The 17,481-nt window shown below is 40.3% G+C and overlaps 1 pseudogene; it reads right to left on the bottom strand.

Annotated features, from left to right (window-relative positions):
* The window catches only part of LOC106562845 (nucleoporin NUP188-like), a 76,445-nt pseudogene extending 60,623 nt beyond the window's left edge, over positions 1-15,822 (bottom strand).
* Between the last annotated feature and the right edge of the window lie 1,659 nt (positions 15,823-17,481).

Genomic DNA, 17,481 nt, shown 5'->3' with positions numbered 1-17,481 from the left:
AGCACCTTGCCATAAGGCAAAAGCTAAGTGGCTCCCATTGAGAACTTGTGGTCAATCCTCAAGAGGCGGGTGGACAAACAATAACCCACAAATTCTGACAAACTCCAAGCATTGATTATGCCATCAGTCAGGATGTGGCCCAGAAGTTAATTGACAGCATGCCAGGGCGGATTGCAGAGGTCTTGAAAAAGAAGGGTCAACACTGCAAATATTGACTCTGCATCAACTTCATGTAATTGTCAATAAAAGCCTTTGACACTTATGAAATGCTTGTAATTATACTTCAGTATTTCATAGTAACATCTGACAAACATATCTAAAGACACTGAAGCAGCAAACTTTGTGGAAATTAATATTTGTGTCATTCTCAAAACCTTTGGCCACGACTGTATATTTCCATCGACAACAGTGCATTTGTCAGTGCTCTGCCCTTCTGTTTACAAATTCATTGCTAGAGGAAACAAATGTAGCTTGCAATCTCCTCAAACTTTAGATCATCTCCCTAACCACCGATCAATAAACATGCCAAAAGGAAGGAGCTAAGCTATGCTCGGCTGTCCGCGACGTTAAAAAGAAATCTTGGTCCACCAAAAGTAGTCTGTTCTTTCGAACCAATCAATTGGTAGAAATGTTTAAATGTGTATTTTTCCATATATAGACACACCCTGTGTTTTAATAAAATCAACTACATATACAGTGCATTTGGAAAGTATTCAGACCCTTCGACTTATTCCACAGTTACTTTAGAGCCTTATCTTATTGTTTTATCCCCCTAATCTTCACACAATATCCCATAATGAAAATGCGAGAACAAATACATTTTTTCACACATTACAAATTTAAAAAAAACGACCCTTTGCTATGAGACTCAAAATTGAGCTCAGGTGCATCCTGTTTCCAGTGACCATCCTTGAGATACTTCAACAACTTGGAGTCCACCTGTGATAAATTCAATTGATTGGACATGATTTGGAAAGGCACGCACACCTGTCTATATAAAGGTCCCACAGTTGACAGTGCATGTCAGAACAAAAACTAAGCCATGAGGTCGAAGAAATTGTCCATAGAGCTACGAGACAGGATTGTGTCGAGGCACAGATCTGGGGAAGGGTAGCAAAACATTTCTGCAGCATTACAGGTCCCCAAGAACACAGTGGCCTCCATCATTCAGGCTTTTATGGTAGAGTGGCCAGATGGAAGCCACTCTTCAGTAAAAAGGCACATGAAAGCCAGCTAGGAGTTTTTCAAAAAAGGCACCGAAAAGGACTCTCAGACGAGGAGAAACAAGATTATCTAGTTTGATGAAACCAAGATTGAACTCTCTGATCTGAATGCCAAGCATCACGCCTGGAAGACACCTGGCACCATCCCTACGGTGAAGCATGATGGTAGCAGCATCATGTTTTTCCTGCGGCAGGGACTGGGAGACTAGTCCGGATCAAGCACACAGCCAAGACAATGCAAGAGTGGCTTTGGGACAAGTCTCTGAATGTCCTTGAGTGGCCCAGCAAGACCCCGGACTTGAACCTGATCAAACGTCTCTGGAGAGACCTGAAATAGCTGTGCAGGGACGCTCCCCATCCAATCTGACAGAGCTTGAGAGGATCTGCAGAGAAGAATGGGAGAAACTCCCCTAAAAAAGGTGTGCCAAGTTTGTAGCGCCATACCCAAGAAGACTCGATGCTGTAACAAAGTACAGAGTAAAGGGTGTGAATACTTTTGATGTTTCTTTATTCTTTTGCAAATACTTTTTTTTTAAATCTGTTTTTGCTTTGTCATTGATGTATTGTGTGTAGATTGAAGAAAAAACTAACAATTTAATCCATTTTAGAATAAGGCTGTAACATAACATGTGGAAAAAGTAAATTTACATCTTATTCATTTAGCAGACGCTCTTATCCCGAGCGACTTACAGTAGTGAATGCATACATTTTACAATTTTTTTCTCCGTAATGGTCCCCCGTGGGAATCAAACCCACAACCCTGGCGTTGCAAACACCTTGCTCTATCAACTGAGCCACACGGGACCACAAATGGGGTCTGAATACTTTCTGAATGAATGCACTGTATATGCATTTATTTATTTAACCTTTAAACAGGGAGTCACATTGAGATTAAAAATCTCTTTTACAAGAGAGCCCTGTATACATCAGAATAATAAAACATACACATACAGTACCAGTCAAAAGTTTGGACACCTATTCATTCAAGGGTTTTCTTTATTTTTACTATATTGTAGTATAATAGTGAAGACATCAAAACTATGAAATAGTACATATGGAATCATGTAGTAACCAAAAAAGTGCTAAAATCAATGTTTTATATTTTAGATTGTCTTGATGACAGCTTTGCACACTCTTGGTTTTACTTGTAGTTAACACTCATTTAAGATATGTAAGTGATTTTTGAATTGAATCAAAATCATGCTGAAATTCACGATGTACTGAGGTGGCACAGGAATACAAAACTGTGTAATTTGCATAGAGATGAATGTTACAAGTATTAACAGTATTTCCCATGTCATTAATATAATATACAAGGTGAACAATGCGGGATCCAAAATCGAACCCTGAGGATCACCTTTTTGAATATCAAGAAATTCAGATTTAACCCCATCTGGGCAGCACAGCAATTTTTAGCATCCAAGGCATTGACAAGATCATTAACCTGTTTGGGCTAGGGGGCAGTATTGAGAATTTTGGAAAAAATATGTGCCCATTTTTAACTGCCTCCTACACCAACTCAGAAGCTAGAATATGCATATTATTGTTCAGGTTTGGATAGAAAACACCCTAAAGTTTCTAAAACTGTTTGAATGGTGTCTGTGAGTAGAACAGAACTCCTATGGCAGGCAAAAACCTGACAAGGTTTCATGCAGGAAGTGGCCTGTCTGACAAGGAGTCGTGCGTCTTGCATCTGTTTATTGAAGAGTAAGGATCTTAGCTGTAACGTGACAATTCCCAGGGCTCCAATAGGCTCTCAGAACCCGGGAAAAACCTGAACGATGACGAGGCAGCCTCTGGCTGAAACAGATTATCGCCTTATCCAAGTGGCCGATCAGAGGACCATTGAATGAGGCGCGTGCACGATTCGCCCCCGTGGAGAAATTTCATTCGGCTGTTTAGCTTATTGCAGATTCCCGGTCGGAATATTATCGCTTTTCTACGAGATAAATGGCATAAAAATTGGTTTTAAACAGCGGTTGACATGCTTCGAGGTACGGTAATAGAATATTTAGACATTTTTTGTCACGCCATGCGCCATGCGCACGACCGTTATTTACCATTCGTATAGTGTCTAGAACGCACGAACAAAACAGAGGATATTTGGATATAACGATGGATTGTTTGGGACCAAACCTACATTTGTTATTGAAGTAGAAGTCCTGGGAGTGCATTCTGACGAAGAACAGAAAAGGTAAGAACATTTTTCTTATAGGAAATAGGATTTTGGTGAAGGCTAATCTTGCCGGGTGTCTAAATAGCTAGCCGTGATGGCTGGGCTATGTACTTAGAATATTGCAAAATGTGCTTCATCCGAAAAGCTATTTTAAAATCGGACATATCGAGTGCATAGAGGAGTAATGTATCTATAATTCTTAAAATAATTGTTATGCTTTTTGTGAACGTTTATCGTGAGTAATTTAGCAAACTGTTAGTAAATTCCCCGGAAGTTTGCGGGGGTATGCTTTTTCTGAACGTCACATGCTAATGTAAAAAGCTGTTTTTTGATATAAATATGAACTTGATTGAACAGACATGCATGTATTGTATAACATAATGTCCTAGGTGTGTCATCTGATGAAGATCATAAAAGGTTAGTGCTGCATTTAGCTGTGGTTTGGGTTTTTGTGACATTATATGCTAGCTTGAAAAATGGGTGTCTGATTATTTCTGGCTGGGCACTCTCCTGACATAATCTAATGTTTTGCTTTCGTTGTAAAGCCTTTTTGAAATCGGACAGTGTGGTTAGATTAAGGAGAGTCTTGTCTTTAAATAGCTGTAAAATAGTCATATGTTTGAGAAATTGAAGTAATAGTATTTCAAACGATTCAAAAATCGCGCCACTGAATTCAGGTGGCTGTTACGTAGGTGGGACGAATTCGTCCCGCCTTGCCCATAGAGGTTAACAACTAGCGTGGTTGCTGTGGTAGTATTATGGCCAGGGCTAAACCCTGATTGGATTATATTAAAAATACAATTATCAGACCAAAAGGAATGAAGTGGTACATTAACCAAGGATTCAAGAATCTTAGCTAAACAAGTCTTGAAATGGGTCGATAGTAGTCAAAATCATTTTTACCCCCACCCTTATGGAGTGGCAGCACATATGCAGATTTCCATGCTTTTGGAATACTTCCTGATAAATGTTAAATACAGAATGTGGGCTACTGAGCCAGTAATAAGGGGAGCTGCACACTTAAGCAGACCAGGCTGCAAATGATCAGCCCCTGTGGATTTTGTTTTGTCTAATGTTAGCAAAGCATCCAGGACTTCTTTATCAGTGAATTTCAGAAAAGAAAACTCCTGACTAGCATTTTCAGTATCATTCAATAGATTTTCACCATCAACATCCAAAACTACTATTTTCAAGAGCTGGCCTGCAAGGATAAAATGGTGATTAAATGCATTAACTACGTAACAGCCAGTGGAATCCTGTGGCGCGTTATTCAAATACCTTAGAAATGCTATTACTTCAATTTCTCAAACATATGACTATTTTACACCATTTTAAAGACTCTCGTTAATCTAACCACACTGTCTGATTTCAAAAAGGCTTTACAACGAAAGCAAAACATTAGATTATGTCAGCAGAGTACCCAGCCAGAAATAATCAGACACCCATTTTTCAAGCTAGCATATAATGTCACAAAAACCCAAACCACAGCTAAATGCAGCACTAACCTTTGATGAACTTCATCAGATGACAACCCTAGGACATTATGTTATACAATACATGCATGTGACGTTCAGAACTAGCATACCCCCCGCAAACTTCCGGTGAATTTACTAAAAATGTACTAAATTACTCACGATAAACGTTCACAAAAAGCATAACAATTATTTTAAGAATTATAGATACAGAACTCCTCTATGCACTCGATATGTCCGATTTTAAAATAGCTTTTCGGTGAAAGCACATTTTGCATTATTCTAAGTAGATAGCCCGGCATCACAGGGCTAGCTATTTAGACACCCAGCAAGTTTAGCACTCACCAAAGTCAGATTTACTATAAGAAAAATGTTATTACCTTTGCTGTCTTCGTCAGAATGCACTCCCAGGACTTCTACTTCAATAACAAATGTTGGTTTGGTCCCAAATAATCCATTGTTATATCCAAACAGCGGCGTTTTGTTCGTGCGTTCAAGACACTATCCGAAAGGGTAAAGAAGGGTGACGAGCACAACGCATTTCGTGACAAAAAAATTCTAAATATTCCATTACCGTACTTCGAAGCATGTCAACCGCTGTTTAAAATCAATTTTTATGCCATTTTTCTCGTAAAAAAGCGATAATATTCCGACCGGGAATCTGCGTTTAGGTAAAAAGACGAAAGAAAATAAAGCATGGGGTCGACTCGTAAACGCGCCTAAGCCCATTGTCCTCTGATCGGCCACTTGCCAAAAGCGCAAATGTGTTTCAGCCTGGGGCTGCCTCGATATCATTCAGCTTTTTCCCGGGCTCTGTGAGCCTATGGGAGCCGTAGGAAGTGTCACGTTACAGCAAAGATCCTCAGTCTTCAATAAACAGAGACAAGAAAAACAAGATCTTGTCAGAGAGGGCACTTCCTGTAAGGAATCTTCTCAGGTTTTTGCCTGCCATATGAGTTCTGTTATACTCACAGACACCATTCAAACAGTTTTAGAAACGTTAGGGTGTTTTCTATCCAAAGCTAATAATTATATGCATATTCTAGTTACTGGGCAGGAGTAGTAACCAGATTAAATCGGGTACGTTTTTTATCCGGCCGTGTCAATACTGCCCCCTACCCCCAACAGGCTAATGATATCAATTTGGTCAGTAATAGGGCCAGAATCTAAATTAATTTATTGGGTGAGAGAAGACAAGCCTTCAGTGATGTAACAGCTTTCCAAAATTTAGCTGGGATCTCTGTAAATTCTGATAGTGTATTAACATAATAATCAGATTTTCCTTTTTTGACTAGTTTTACACACAGATTTCTCAATAGCCTGAAAGACTGCCAGTCTGGATCTAGCTTTGGCCCAGGCAGCATCTCTGTTGTGTTTGACTTCAGATAGCTCTGGACTGAACCAAGGGCAAGACCTATTTTTAATTCTCTGTTTTTTAAAGGGAGCATGTTTATCTACAATACAATTGAAAACATTTGAGAAGTGGTTTAGAGCTAACTCTGGGTCAAGAATAGATGCAATAAAATCAAAGGTCATTCCTCATTGAAATGTTTAAAATTCCTTGTTGATAAAATGAGGTTTGATGTAGGCATCTGTATATCCCTGCCACATACAAAAGGACAGTGGTCACTAATATCCAAAGCAAATACCGAACTCCCAGCATATTTCTCTGGAGTATTTGTAAATATGAGGTCAATCAAAGTCGATTTTGTAGGGTCCTTTAAGTTTGGACGAGTGGGCTTTGTAATCAGCTGGGTCAAATTTAGAATAGTACAAAAATCCTTTAAAACAGTCAGCATCCTGCGTTCCCCATGCAAGATACAAATTTCCAGCGTTCAACACCTCTGGGGTAGTAAAAATGGCAATTAAATCAGTGAGTTAATTTAGTACACACTTCTTGGCAGAGGGTGGACAATAGATTCCTGTAGCTTATTTTTTTGTTTGAACCCAACTGAAGACTTAAAGCCAACAATTCAAATTGTTTAGGACTGGATGTAGCCTTAGACACACAGAAAAAATATAATTTGTGTAAATAGCAACACCACCGCCTTTGCCTTTCCTATCAGCCCTAAACACATTGCAACCATCCATAGCAACATCAGAGTCCAGGGTTTTATCAGTTAACCAGGCCAAGATCTTGACATGATCAATTTTAGGTAATAAACTATGAATATTAAGATGTCAAAATGTCAAACCTTTTCTGCATTTAAAATCATACGGAGGTTCAGGATACTCAACGATTGGATTATACTTATTCACCAACAACCTTTCCAATGTTTGATGACAACAGCCAGGAGCCATTTTCACCCAGGTGAATTCCATCTTCCAAAAAGTAGCCAGGCCCATTCCAGAAGGAGTCAAAATTGTCGACGAAGGACATGCCCAAGTACTTGGTCAGATGCATTAACCACTCACTGGTAAAGAGACCAAAGACGGCTAAAACACTCTGTCCCACAACGGCGAGGAGATGGAATTGGGCCCGAGACAATTATATGTTCTGCTCATTCCTGAGCATTCTACAAGAGCTGTAAGAAGTTGTCTCTTAGCTTTACAGATTTCACACACATAATATCATTAGTCCCAATATGCAACTGTTTTCAGAGCAGGAATCTTTCTTGATGGTGGGCATGACTTCTGAAAAATCCAATACCCTAGTTCCAGGAAAACAACCATGGGGCTTCCCATAATAATGGTTGTTGTCCATTTCGAGCCAGAGCCCCCAGCCCAACTAGGGGCTCCTCTAACTCGCCCCCCACAAATGATAGGAATAGCAGAGCCCACCGTAGACCCTGGTGAAGCAGAACTCGGCGATGCCATCACAACGTTGGCCGATACGGAAGGAACCTCCGATGCTCCATCAGAAGATGGTGCCGGGACTCGGAGTGGAGAAAAACGAGAAAAATCGCAGGTCTTGGCTTTCCCTGTAGCCTGTTCAAATCAGCTATTTATATGCCTAGCGTACCGACTTCTCTGTAGCCCTCCGCAAGCAGGCAATTGTCGCAAAATTGAATGGCTTATTTGGGGCGGCAGGTAGCCTAGTGGTTAGAGTATTAGACTAGTAATCAAAAGGTTGCTGGATCAAATCCCCAAACTGACAAGGTAAAAATCAGTTGTTCTGCCCCTGAACAAGGCAGTTAACCAACTTTTCCTAGGCTGTCATTGAAAATATGAATTTGACTGACATGCCTAGTTAAATAAAAGGTAAAATAAGGTTGTTATGAGTGTATTGATAAGTAGGATATGACATTCTGGCAACTTTGAGAAAAAAACACTTCATGTTGAGCTTGTCTGTTGCTTTAAACTTACTGTTTGATTAAATAACACACAAATGACTCAAGAGATAGCCAGAGATCAAGATAAGCAGAATATTGTTTTTTACTTAACCTGCTCCTTAACTCGCAGATTCTGCTGTTACTCTCCTGAAGTTTCCGGTAATAGGCTACACGAGTCGGCGGCAACCTTTCTCATGTGGAATGCCAATTTATCTTACCATTTCTACCGAGTTACGGTTTTCATATGCACATTTGTGGAAAAGTTTAATTTCATGTATAATAACGTCTTTGTATCTCAAAATCCTTGTCATGTGGTTAATCAAAATTCTATCCAAATCAAAATTAAAATGATAAACATAAAAAGTAACTTTTATTGCCAACTATGTAAAAATAGCCTATAAAGCCAAATATCAGGATAAAAAGAAATATCCTTTGAATCACATTGGCTAAGCATGGCCTTTGACATATATTTGCACGCAGGCCAGATAGCCTATAGGTGTACTTTTGTGCGTAATCTGGTTACTCAACATTGACAAGCACACTCCAAACAAAAGACAACAACTAATGGTCTTCCCTGTGGCTCAGTTGGTAGAACATGGTGTTTGCAACGCCAGCATGGTGTGTAACCCCAGGGTTGTGGGTTCGATTCCCACGGGGGGCCAGTACAATTTTTTTTAAATATGTATGAAATGTATGCATTCACTACTGTAAGTCGCTCTGGATAAGAGCGTCTGCTAAATGACTAAAATGTAAATGACAAAATGCGTAAATGGAATGAAATAAACCAGAACTTGTTTCACACAAGTGTAGCATAGGTTGGGCAATCTGCAAACAATGTGTCCACTCCGACAATGAGACAGATAAGACTGGAATAATAATAATAAATATATTGAAAGCATTAACATAAATTACCGTAACAAAACAAACATCGTAGATTAGAAATTATAGCAATTAACGGTAAATGTACTACTGGTGATATACACCACATGAACAAAAATAATGTGGACACCTGCTCGTCAAACAACTCATTCCAAAATCATGGGCATTAATATGAAGTTGGTCCCCCCTTTTCTGCCATAACAGCCTCCACTCTTGCTGCGGGGACTTCCTTCCATTCAGCCACAAGAGCATTAGTGAGGTCGGCACTGATGTTGGGCGATTAGGCCTGGCTCGCAGTCGGCGTTCCAATTCATGCCAAAGGTGTTCGATCGGGTTGAGGTCAGGGCTCTGTGCAGGTCAAGTTCTTCCACACCGATCTCAACAAACCATTTCTGTATGGTCCTCGCTTTGCATGGGGGCATTGTCATGCTGAAACAGGAAAGGGCATTGCCCAAACTGTTGCCACAAAGTTGGAGTTACAGATTCTGCCATTCTATTGGTAAACGCCAAACCCAGATTTGTCCCTCAGACTGCCAGAGGTTGAAGCGTGATTCATCACTACAGACAAAACGTTTCCACTGCTCCAGAGTCCAATGAAAGCGAGCTTTACACCACTCCAGCTGACACTTGGCATTTCACATTGTGATCTTAGGCTTGTGTGGGGTTGATCAGCCATGGAAACACATTGTGAAGATCCCGAAGAACAGTTATTGTGAAGACATTGCTTCCAGAGGCAGTTTGTAACTCGGTGGTGAGTTACGAGGACAGACGATTTTTACATGCTACTCGCTTCAGCGGTCCCGTTCTGTGAGCTTGTGTGGCCTACCACTTCGCGGCTGAGCCGTTGTTGCTCCCAGATGTTTCCACTTCACAATAACAGCACTTACAGTTGACTGAGGCAGCTATAGCAGGGAAGAAATTTTATGAACTGACTTGTTGGGAAGTTGGCATCCTATGACATTGCCACATTGAAAGTCACTGAGCTTTTCTGCCAATGTTTGTCTATGGAGATTGCATGGCTGTGTACTCGATATTATACACCTGTCAGCAATGGGGCGGCAGCGTAGCCTAGTGGTTAGAGCATTTGACTAGTAACTGAAAAGTTGCAAGATCAAATCCCCGAGCAGACAAGGTACAAATCTGTCATTCTGCCCCTGAACAAGGCAGTTAACCCACTGTTCCTAGGCAGTCATTGAAAATACAAATTTGTTCTAAACTGACTTGCCTAGTTAAATGAAGGTAAAACAATTTTTTTTAAATGGGTGTGGCTGAAATAGCCAAATCCACTAATTTGAAGGGGTGTCCACATACGTTTGTATATTTAGTGTATGTAATGGGGAATTGATAGACACTAACAATCAAATGCAAACAATTCACACAATTAAGTTATGAAACAATGCATGTGCACAAATTGGCTGGAGAGCGCGGATCCTGGAGAGAGACGTGCATTGTGCATCTTTGCCACACTTCTTTTTGGACTGTGCTATCCCCACAGCCTCCGCACTGGATTAGTTTCAAGTAGTAACCAAAAAAATTATTTTATAATTAGGATTCTTCAAAGTTGCCACCCTTTTTCTTGATGACAGCTATGCACATTCTTGGCATTCTCTCAACAGGAGTTCCCACATATGCTGAGCACTTGTTGGCTGCTTTGACTCTGCGGTCCAACTCATCCCCAACCATCTCAATTGGGTTGAAGTCGGGTGATTGTGGAGGCCAGGTCATCTGATGCAGCACTCCATCAATCTCCTTCTTTGTCAAATAGCCCTTACACAGCCTGGTGGTGTGGTTTTGGGTCATTATCCTGTAAAAAAATTCAAAGATAGTCCCACAAAGCGCAAACCATATGGGAGGGCGTATCACTGCAGAATGCTGTGGTAGCCATGCTGGTTAAGTGTGCCTTGACTTCAAATTAAATCACAGACATTGTCACCAGCAAAGCACCACCACACAATCACACCTCCTCCTCGATGCTTCACGGTGGGAACCACACGAGAAGATCATATGTTCACCTACTCTGCGTCTCACAAAGACAAGGCGGTTGGAAACAAAAATCTAAAATTTGGACTCATCAGACCAAAGGACAGATTTCCACCGGTCGAATGTCCATTGCTCGTGTTTCTAGGTCCAAGCATGTCTCTTTCTCTTATTGGTGTCCTTTAGTAGTGGTTTATTTTCAGCAATTTGACCATGAGAGCCTGATTAACACAGCCTCCTCTGAAAAACTGATGTTGAGATGTCTCTGTTACCTGAACTCTGTGAAGCAATTATTTGGGCTGCAATCTGAGGTGCAGTTATCTCTAATGAACATATCCTCTGCAGCAGAGGTAACTCTGGGTCTTCCTGTTGTGGTCCTCATGAGAGCCAGTTCCATCATAGCACTTGATGGTTTTTGAGACTGCACTTGAAGAAACATTCAACATTTTTGGAATTTTCCAGATTGACTGACCTTCATGTCTTAACTGCCTTGTTCAGGGGAAGAACGACAGATTATTACCTTGTCAGCTCAGAGATTTGATCTTGCAACCTTCTGGTTAAAAGTCCAACACTCTAACCACTAGGCTACCTGCCACCCCAAGCATGCTGAAATTCTGTTAATTTGTTTACAGAGAAATAACATTGTATTTGGTCAAACACCATTTTTCCCCAACAGTTTGCAAAGAGCTGGCAGCAAGCTGATAGGTTAGAACCAGTAAAGGCCGCTTTACCACTCTTGGATAGCGGAATGACTTTGGCTTCCCTCCAGGCCTGAGGACAAAGACTTTAATCTAGGCTCAGATTAAAGATATGACAGCTAGGACTGGCTATAGAGTCAGCTACCATCCTCAGTAGTTTTCTATCTAAGTTGTCAATGCCAGGAGGTTTGTCATTATTGATCAAAAACTAACTTTACAAAATTCTAACTTGCAATTATTTTCTTTAATTATTTGTTTTGAGTACAACGGCTCACTGTTCGTTGTTGGCATTTCCTGTCTAAGTTTGCCCACTTTGCCAATGAAGTACCATCGGTACCACGGGGGACCCTCAGGGGTGTGTGCTCAGTCCCCTCCTGTACTCCCTGTTCACTCATGACTGCACGGCCAGGCACGACTCCAACACCATCATTAAGTTTGCCGATGACAACAGTGGTAGGCCTGATCACCAACAAGAGACCTGACCATGTGGTGCCAGGACAACATCTCCCTCAACGTGATCAAGACAAAGAAGATAATTGTGGACTACAGGAAAAGAAGGGCCGAGCATACCCCCATTCTGTAGTGGAGCAGGTTGAGAACTTCAAGTTCCTTGGTGTCCACATCACCAACAAACTAACATGGTCTAAGCACACCAAGACAGTCGTGAAAAGGGCACAAAAAAACTATTCCCCCTCAGGAGACTGAAAAGATTTGGCATGGGTCCTCAGATCGTCAAAAGGTTCTATAGCTGCACCATCGAGACCATCCTGCCGGGTTGCATCACCGCCTGGTATGGCAACTGCTCGGCCGCAAGGCACTACAGAGGGTAGTGCGTACGGCCCAGCACATCACTGGGGCCAAGCTTCCTGCCATCCAGGACCTCTATACCAGGCGGTGTCAGAGGAAGGCCCTAAAAATGTTCAGACTTCATAGACTGTTCTTTCTCCTACCGCACAGCAAACGGTACCAGAGTACAAAGTCTAGGTCCAAGAGGCTTCTAAACAGCTTTTATCACCAAGCCATAAGACTCCTGAACATCTAATCAAATGCCCCCCCCCTTTTACACTGCTGCAACTCTATCATCTATGCATAGTCACTTTAACTCTACCTACATGTACATATTACCTCAATTACCTCGACTAACCAGTGCCCCCGCACATTGACTCTGTACTGGTACCCCCTGTATATAGCCTCGCTATTGTTATTTTACTGCTGCTCTATAATTATTTGTTACTTTTATTTTTTATTAGGTATTTTTCTTAACTGCATTGTTGGTTAAGGGCTTTTAAGTAAGCATTTCACTGTAAGGTCTATGTGACCACATTTGATTTGAAGAAATCAAAAATAATTGGCAACATCAAATGGTTGTGTGATGAACAAGCTATCTGATTTGATGAAAGATGGAGTTGAATTTGTCTTTCTGCCCATAATTTCACAAGGAACAAGTAACCAGATGCAGCTGATAACGTACATAGGTGAAAGCAGGCCGGGGGTCACTCAATCAAAAATTATGACTATAAAGGACAATGGAGACTATGTATATCTGGGCAATTCCATGGTAATGGAATTACTGAGACTCCGATTTCTCACTTTAAAATGTATACCAAACAAAAAACATTGATTTCAAAGTTTAAAAAAAAACATAACTCTATGCACAATCACTACTTTCAACAATTTCCACAGAACATTTTACAAAAACATCTACTGGAAGAACTTTGCAGATAATGTTTGGTAACAGAATAAAACTCAGGAACATTTTACAAAGAAAAAAACTGCAGTTTTTCCAAATATCTTTTTATTATTATATACTGTGTACATTTTTCAAAAAACACTTTGAAATCAAATGTGTTTTCTTTGCCATACATGTCATTACAGGAAATAAATAATAAAATAATGTATCAGAATAGTAGAAAAGGAGCGGTAAAACACGTGTGGTGGTGTTGTGAAGGTTAAAATCTCCCACTGTTTCAAGGGTCTGGGGCATTCAGCATTTCTCCACTTAGAAAGCTAGTGTTCACTCATTTTGCCAAAAAAGTGGGCAAACATAATGGTGACGAAGAAATACAGATGGTTATTTGTTTTCACTTTTGACACAAGTCCATGTTATATTCTGCACTTAAATGAAACAAGAACATTATAGTATGCCACTGTGGGTGGCATACAATGTGTAGGTTGAGATTAATATGACCATCCAATGATCAAATAAGATGGAAAGGAACCAAAATCTGACTGGAACAAAGGCCAGCATAGAGCACACTCGGGAACTTACAATGCCAGCCAGCGCTGTTCTATATTGAAAGGGGGATACCTAGTCAGTTGACTCAACTGAAATGTTTTCCGCATTTAACCCAACCCCTCTGAATCAGAGTGAACACAAAACAGAGTAAAAACATCTATGAACTCATTCAGTTGGCTGACTGAAATATGTATCATTGTCCTGTCAACCACCCAAATATGTATGGCTTATTAGAAACAAAAAAATTGTTTGACTAACACACAATCTGAATTTCCATGGGCCTTCCAACACAGAGAGCATGCCTTGTCCATGTCCATTTGTCATGCTGCTGAGCTATTATTTGACTAATGCCATCTTACCATGTCAACCTTTTGCACCTGCACTTTTTATAGCTAAGCCAAGTACATTATGTAATGAAAGTAAAAAGCATTTTTCTATCTCAGCCTCCCTAAAATGTTTCTAGAGGTTTTTTAGAGTGAGAACTTTTTAACTCTATCATGAACTTTAGCAGGTAGTGCAGGGTTTCCTAAACTCGGTCCTGGGGACCTCTAGGGTTGCACGTTTTGGTTTTTGCCCACCACTGATTCAAATAATCAACTAATCATCAAGCTTGGATTATTTGAATCAGCTGTGTAGTGCTAGGGCAAAACACAAAATGTGCACCCCTTTGGGTCCCCAGAACCGAGTTTAGGAAACGCTGAGGTAGTGCCTGTTTATGCATATGCTCATTGTTAGGATTTCAACAATAAGTTACCAACTGAGAAACTATGCCCCTAAACATGTAAAATACATACTCATGAGACGCATCAAAGCTGCTCAGACTATGTAAAAGACCACAATTCGGTATGCTAACCAAATTATGGATTGAGAATGCCGTTAATTTCTCTAATATTCATGGCCAGACATTTATTATATTTTTATGGTAATAGAACCTTTTTCTTACATTACAAAATTAAGGCCTACTCAGTGCTCACACGGGGGCGCTCCACCCACACTGGATGCACAAAAGGATTGTCGAAGCAAGGCATGCATTCCAAGGAGCACTGAAGACCATTTCTGTGAGAATTAGAATTTTGCTTGTGAAAGCAAGCTGTCAGTCATTCTGCAGAAACATGTTTACATCAAGGAATTTGGGGACATGTACAGTGCCGGTCAAAAGTTTGGACACCTACTCATGCAAGGGTTTTTCTTTATTTTTACTATTTTATTCATTGTAGAATAATAGAAGACAAACTATGAAATAACACATATGGAATCATATAGTAAGCAAAAAATGTTAAACAAATCAAGATATACCCAATTGAGATAGTTTGGGATGAGTTGGACCGCAGAGTGAAGGAAAAGCAGCCAACAAGAGCTCAGCATGTGGGAACTCCTTCAAGACTGTTGGAAAAGCATTCCAGGCGAAGCTGGTTGAGAGAATGCCAAGAGTGTGCAAAGCTGTCATCAAGGTAAAGGGTGGCTACTTTGAAAAAACGTATATATATTTTTTAACGCTTTATTGGTTACTATATGATTCCATATGTGTTATTTCATAGTTGAGATGTCTTCACTATTATTCTACAATGTAGAAAAACCCTTGAATGAGTAGGTGTCCAAACTTTTGACTGGTACTGTATGTAAAACCAGCACATTGCTGATAGGAGATTACAAAAAAAGTGACAGGATATGCATCAACTGTTGGGACCATGGCATGACGACCTACCTAAAGTGCCGGCACAGTGGGGAGTAGGTGCAGAGGTCTTCCCCAAAGACTGATACAAGATCACATACGTTTTAATCTCCCTAATGACTAAGCTCATAATTGAGGGTATTGCAATCTGACCCTAGATCTGTCGTTAAGGGCAACATGTAGAGCCAGATACCGTTCCTACAGGGGCCTGAGTCATCATGTAATCAGATATTTTCTGCCGGTCAGACACACACACACTTCCAGGTTCCACTGCTCTGTAAACACTTGGCTGACCTCACCATCGGTCCTTTAACTCGCCTGTTCCCTCTATGGTGACATGCTGGAGTGGAGTGGGGATAGATGTTCAATGTGCATTTAGGGGGGAAAGTCTGCAGTCTTGTGACTCAAAGGTGAAAGTGTTGCCACTGTGAAGGTCAGGCCAAGTACAGGTCAGGGCAAGTACAAAACAGATATTCATTTTAGCTTGTTGGGGGAGGGGCATGGAAAGGACATAAAAAGCTAGAGAGATGAGTTAGATACAAATAGTTAATTAAAAATAATGTTTTAACAGTGTAAAAAAGTACATAAGCAGAGTTAGATGTGACACAAAACAATAGCATGTAACCATCACCTCAGCTGAACATAAAGAGGCTTACATGAAGAGGGGGGATTTTTTTTGTGACGCTATAAGGCCGTTAAATTATTACTTTAATTATATACATCTATATATGGCCACAGCAAAGAAGAGAAATATACTCTGAAATATATTATACAGTTTTATTTGCAGAATCTCTATTTCCTACTCTGAGTCAGTCAGCGCTAACTGTTATCATATTCACCCTTACACACGCCACACTAAAGCTGTGAATCAATGAGCTCTCCAGTGAAGCCCTGAGATTAAATCCTACGGCACTCAGATCAGTTTTGGTCATCAATCATAACAGCAGTGTTAAGAAATGACCAGGAGTCCGTTTGAGAGCTGTACCTGTTTGCAGTTGTTTTCAAATGTTCTAAAAAACCCGGAACAAGTCAGAAAGGAATACTTGGACATTACTTGTATGTCTGTAGTCGAACAACGATTTATATATACACACTAGATGACTGTTAGGAGAGCTATGTTGAAGCCACCGTAGCTCCATCTTGGTACTCCCCCACCGTTATAAAAAATATTTTAGAAGCTATAGAAATGCATTTATTAATGTCTACATTCGTTTTGCCACATGTATTATATTACAGACACCTTAATGCATACTTATGTGAGTTAAACATACAAATAAAAAATGAAAAAATATATAAACATTTTCCTTAAAGCATAATTTTTTGGAAATTAATAATATTAAAGTACACTTTTTGGGGGGATTAATGTTACTGTCCCTACTACAAACAAAAAAATGCTTAAATACATGCAATCTTGTAGTGAAACATTTAATTGAAATAAAATCTGCAAAAAAAGAAACATCCCTTTTTCAGGACCCTGTCTTTCAAATATAATTCGTAAAAATCCAAATAACTTCACAGATCTTCATTGTAAAGGGTTTAAACACTGTTTCCCATGTTTGTTCAATGAACCATAAACAATTAATGAACATGCACATGTGGAACGGTCGTTAAGACACTAACAGCTTACAGACGGTAGGCAATTAAGGTCACAGTTATGAAAATTTAGGACACTAAAGAGGCCTTTCTACTGACTCTTAAAAACACCAAAAGAAAGATGCCCAGGGTCCCTGCTCATCTGCGTGAACGTGCCTTAGGCATGCTGCAAGGAGGCATGAGGACTGCAGATGTGGCCAGGGCAATAAATTGCAATGTCCATACTGTGAGACGCCTAAGACAGTGCCACAGGGAGACAGGACGGACAACTGATCGTCCTCGC

This window comes from Salmo salar, chromosome ssa11 (genome assembly GCF_905237065.1).
Source record: "Salmo salar chromosome ssa11, Ssal_v3.1, whole genome shotgun sequence".
Classification (NCBI taxonomy): Eukaryota; Metazoa; Chordata; class Actinopteri; order Salmoniformes; family Salmonidae; genus Salmo; species Salmo salar.
Note: the sequence above shows the minus strand (reverse complement) of the source record. Positions and strands in the feature narration are given on the sequence as shown.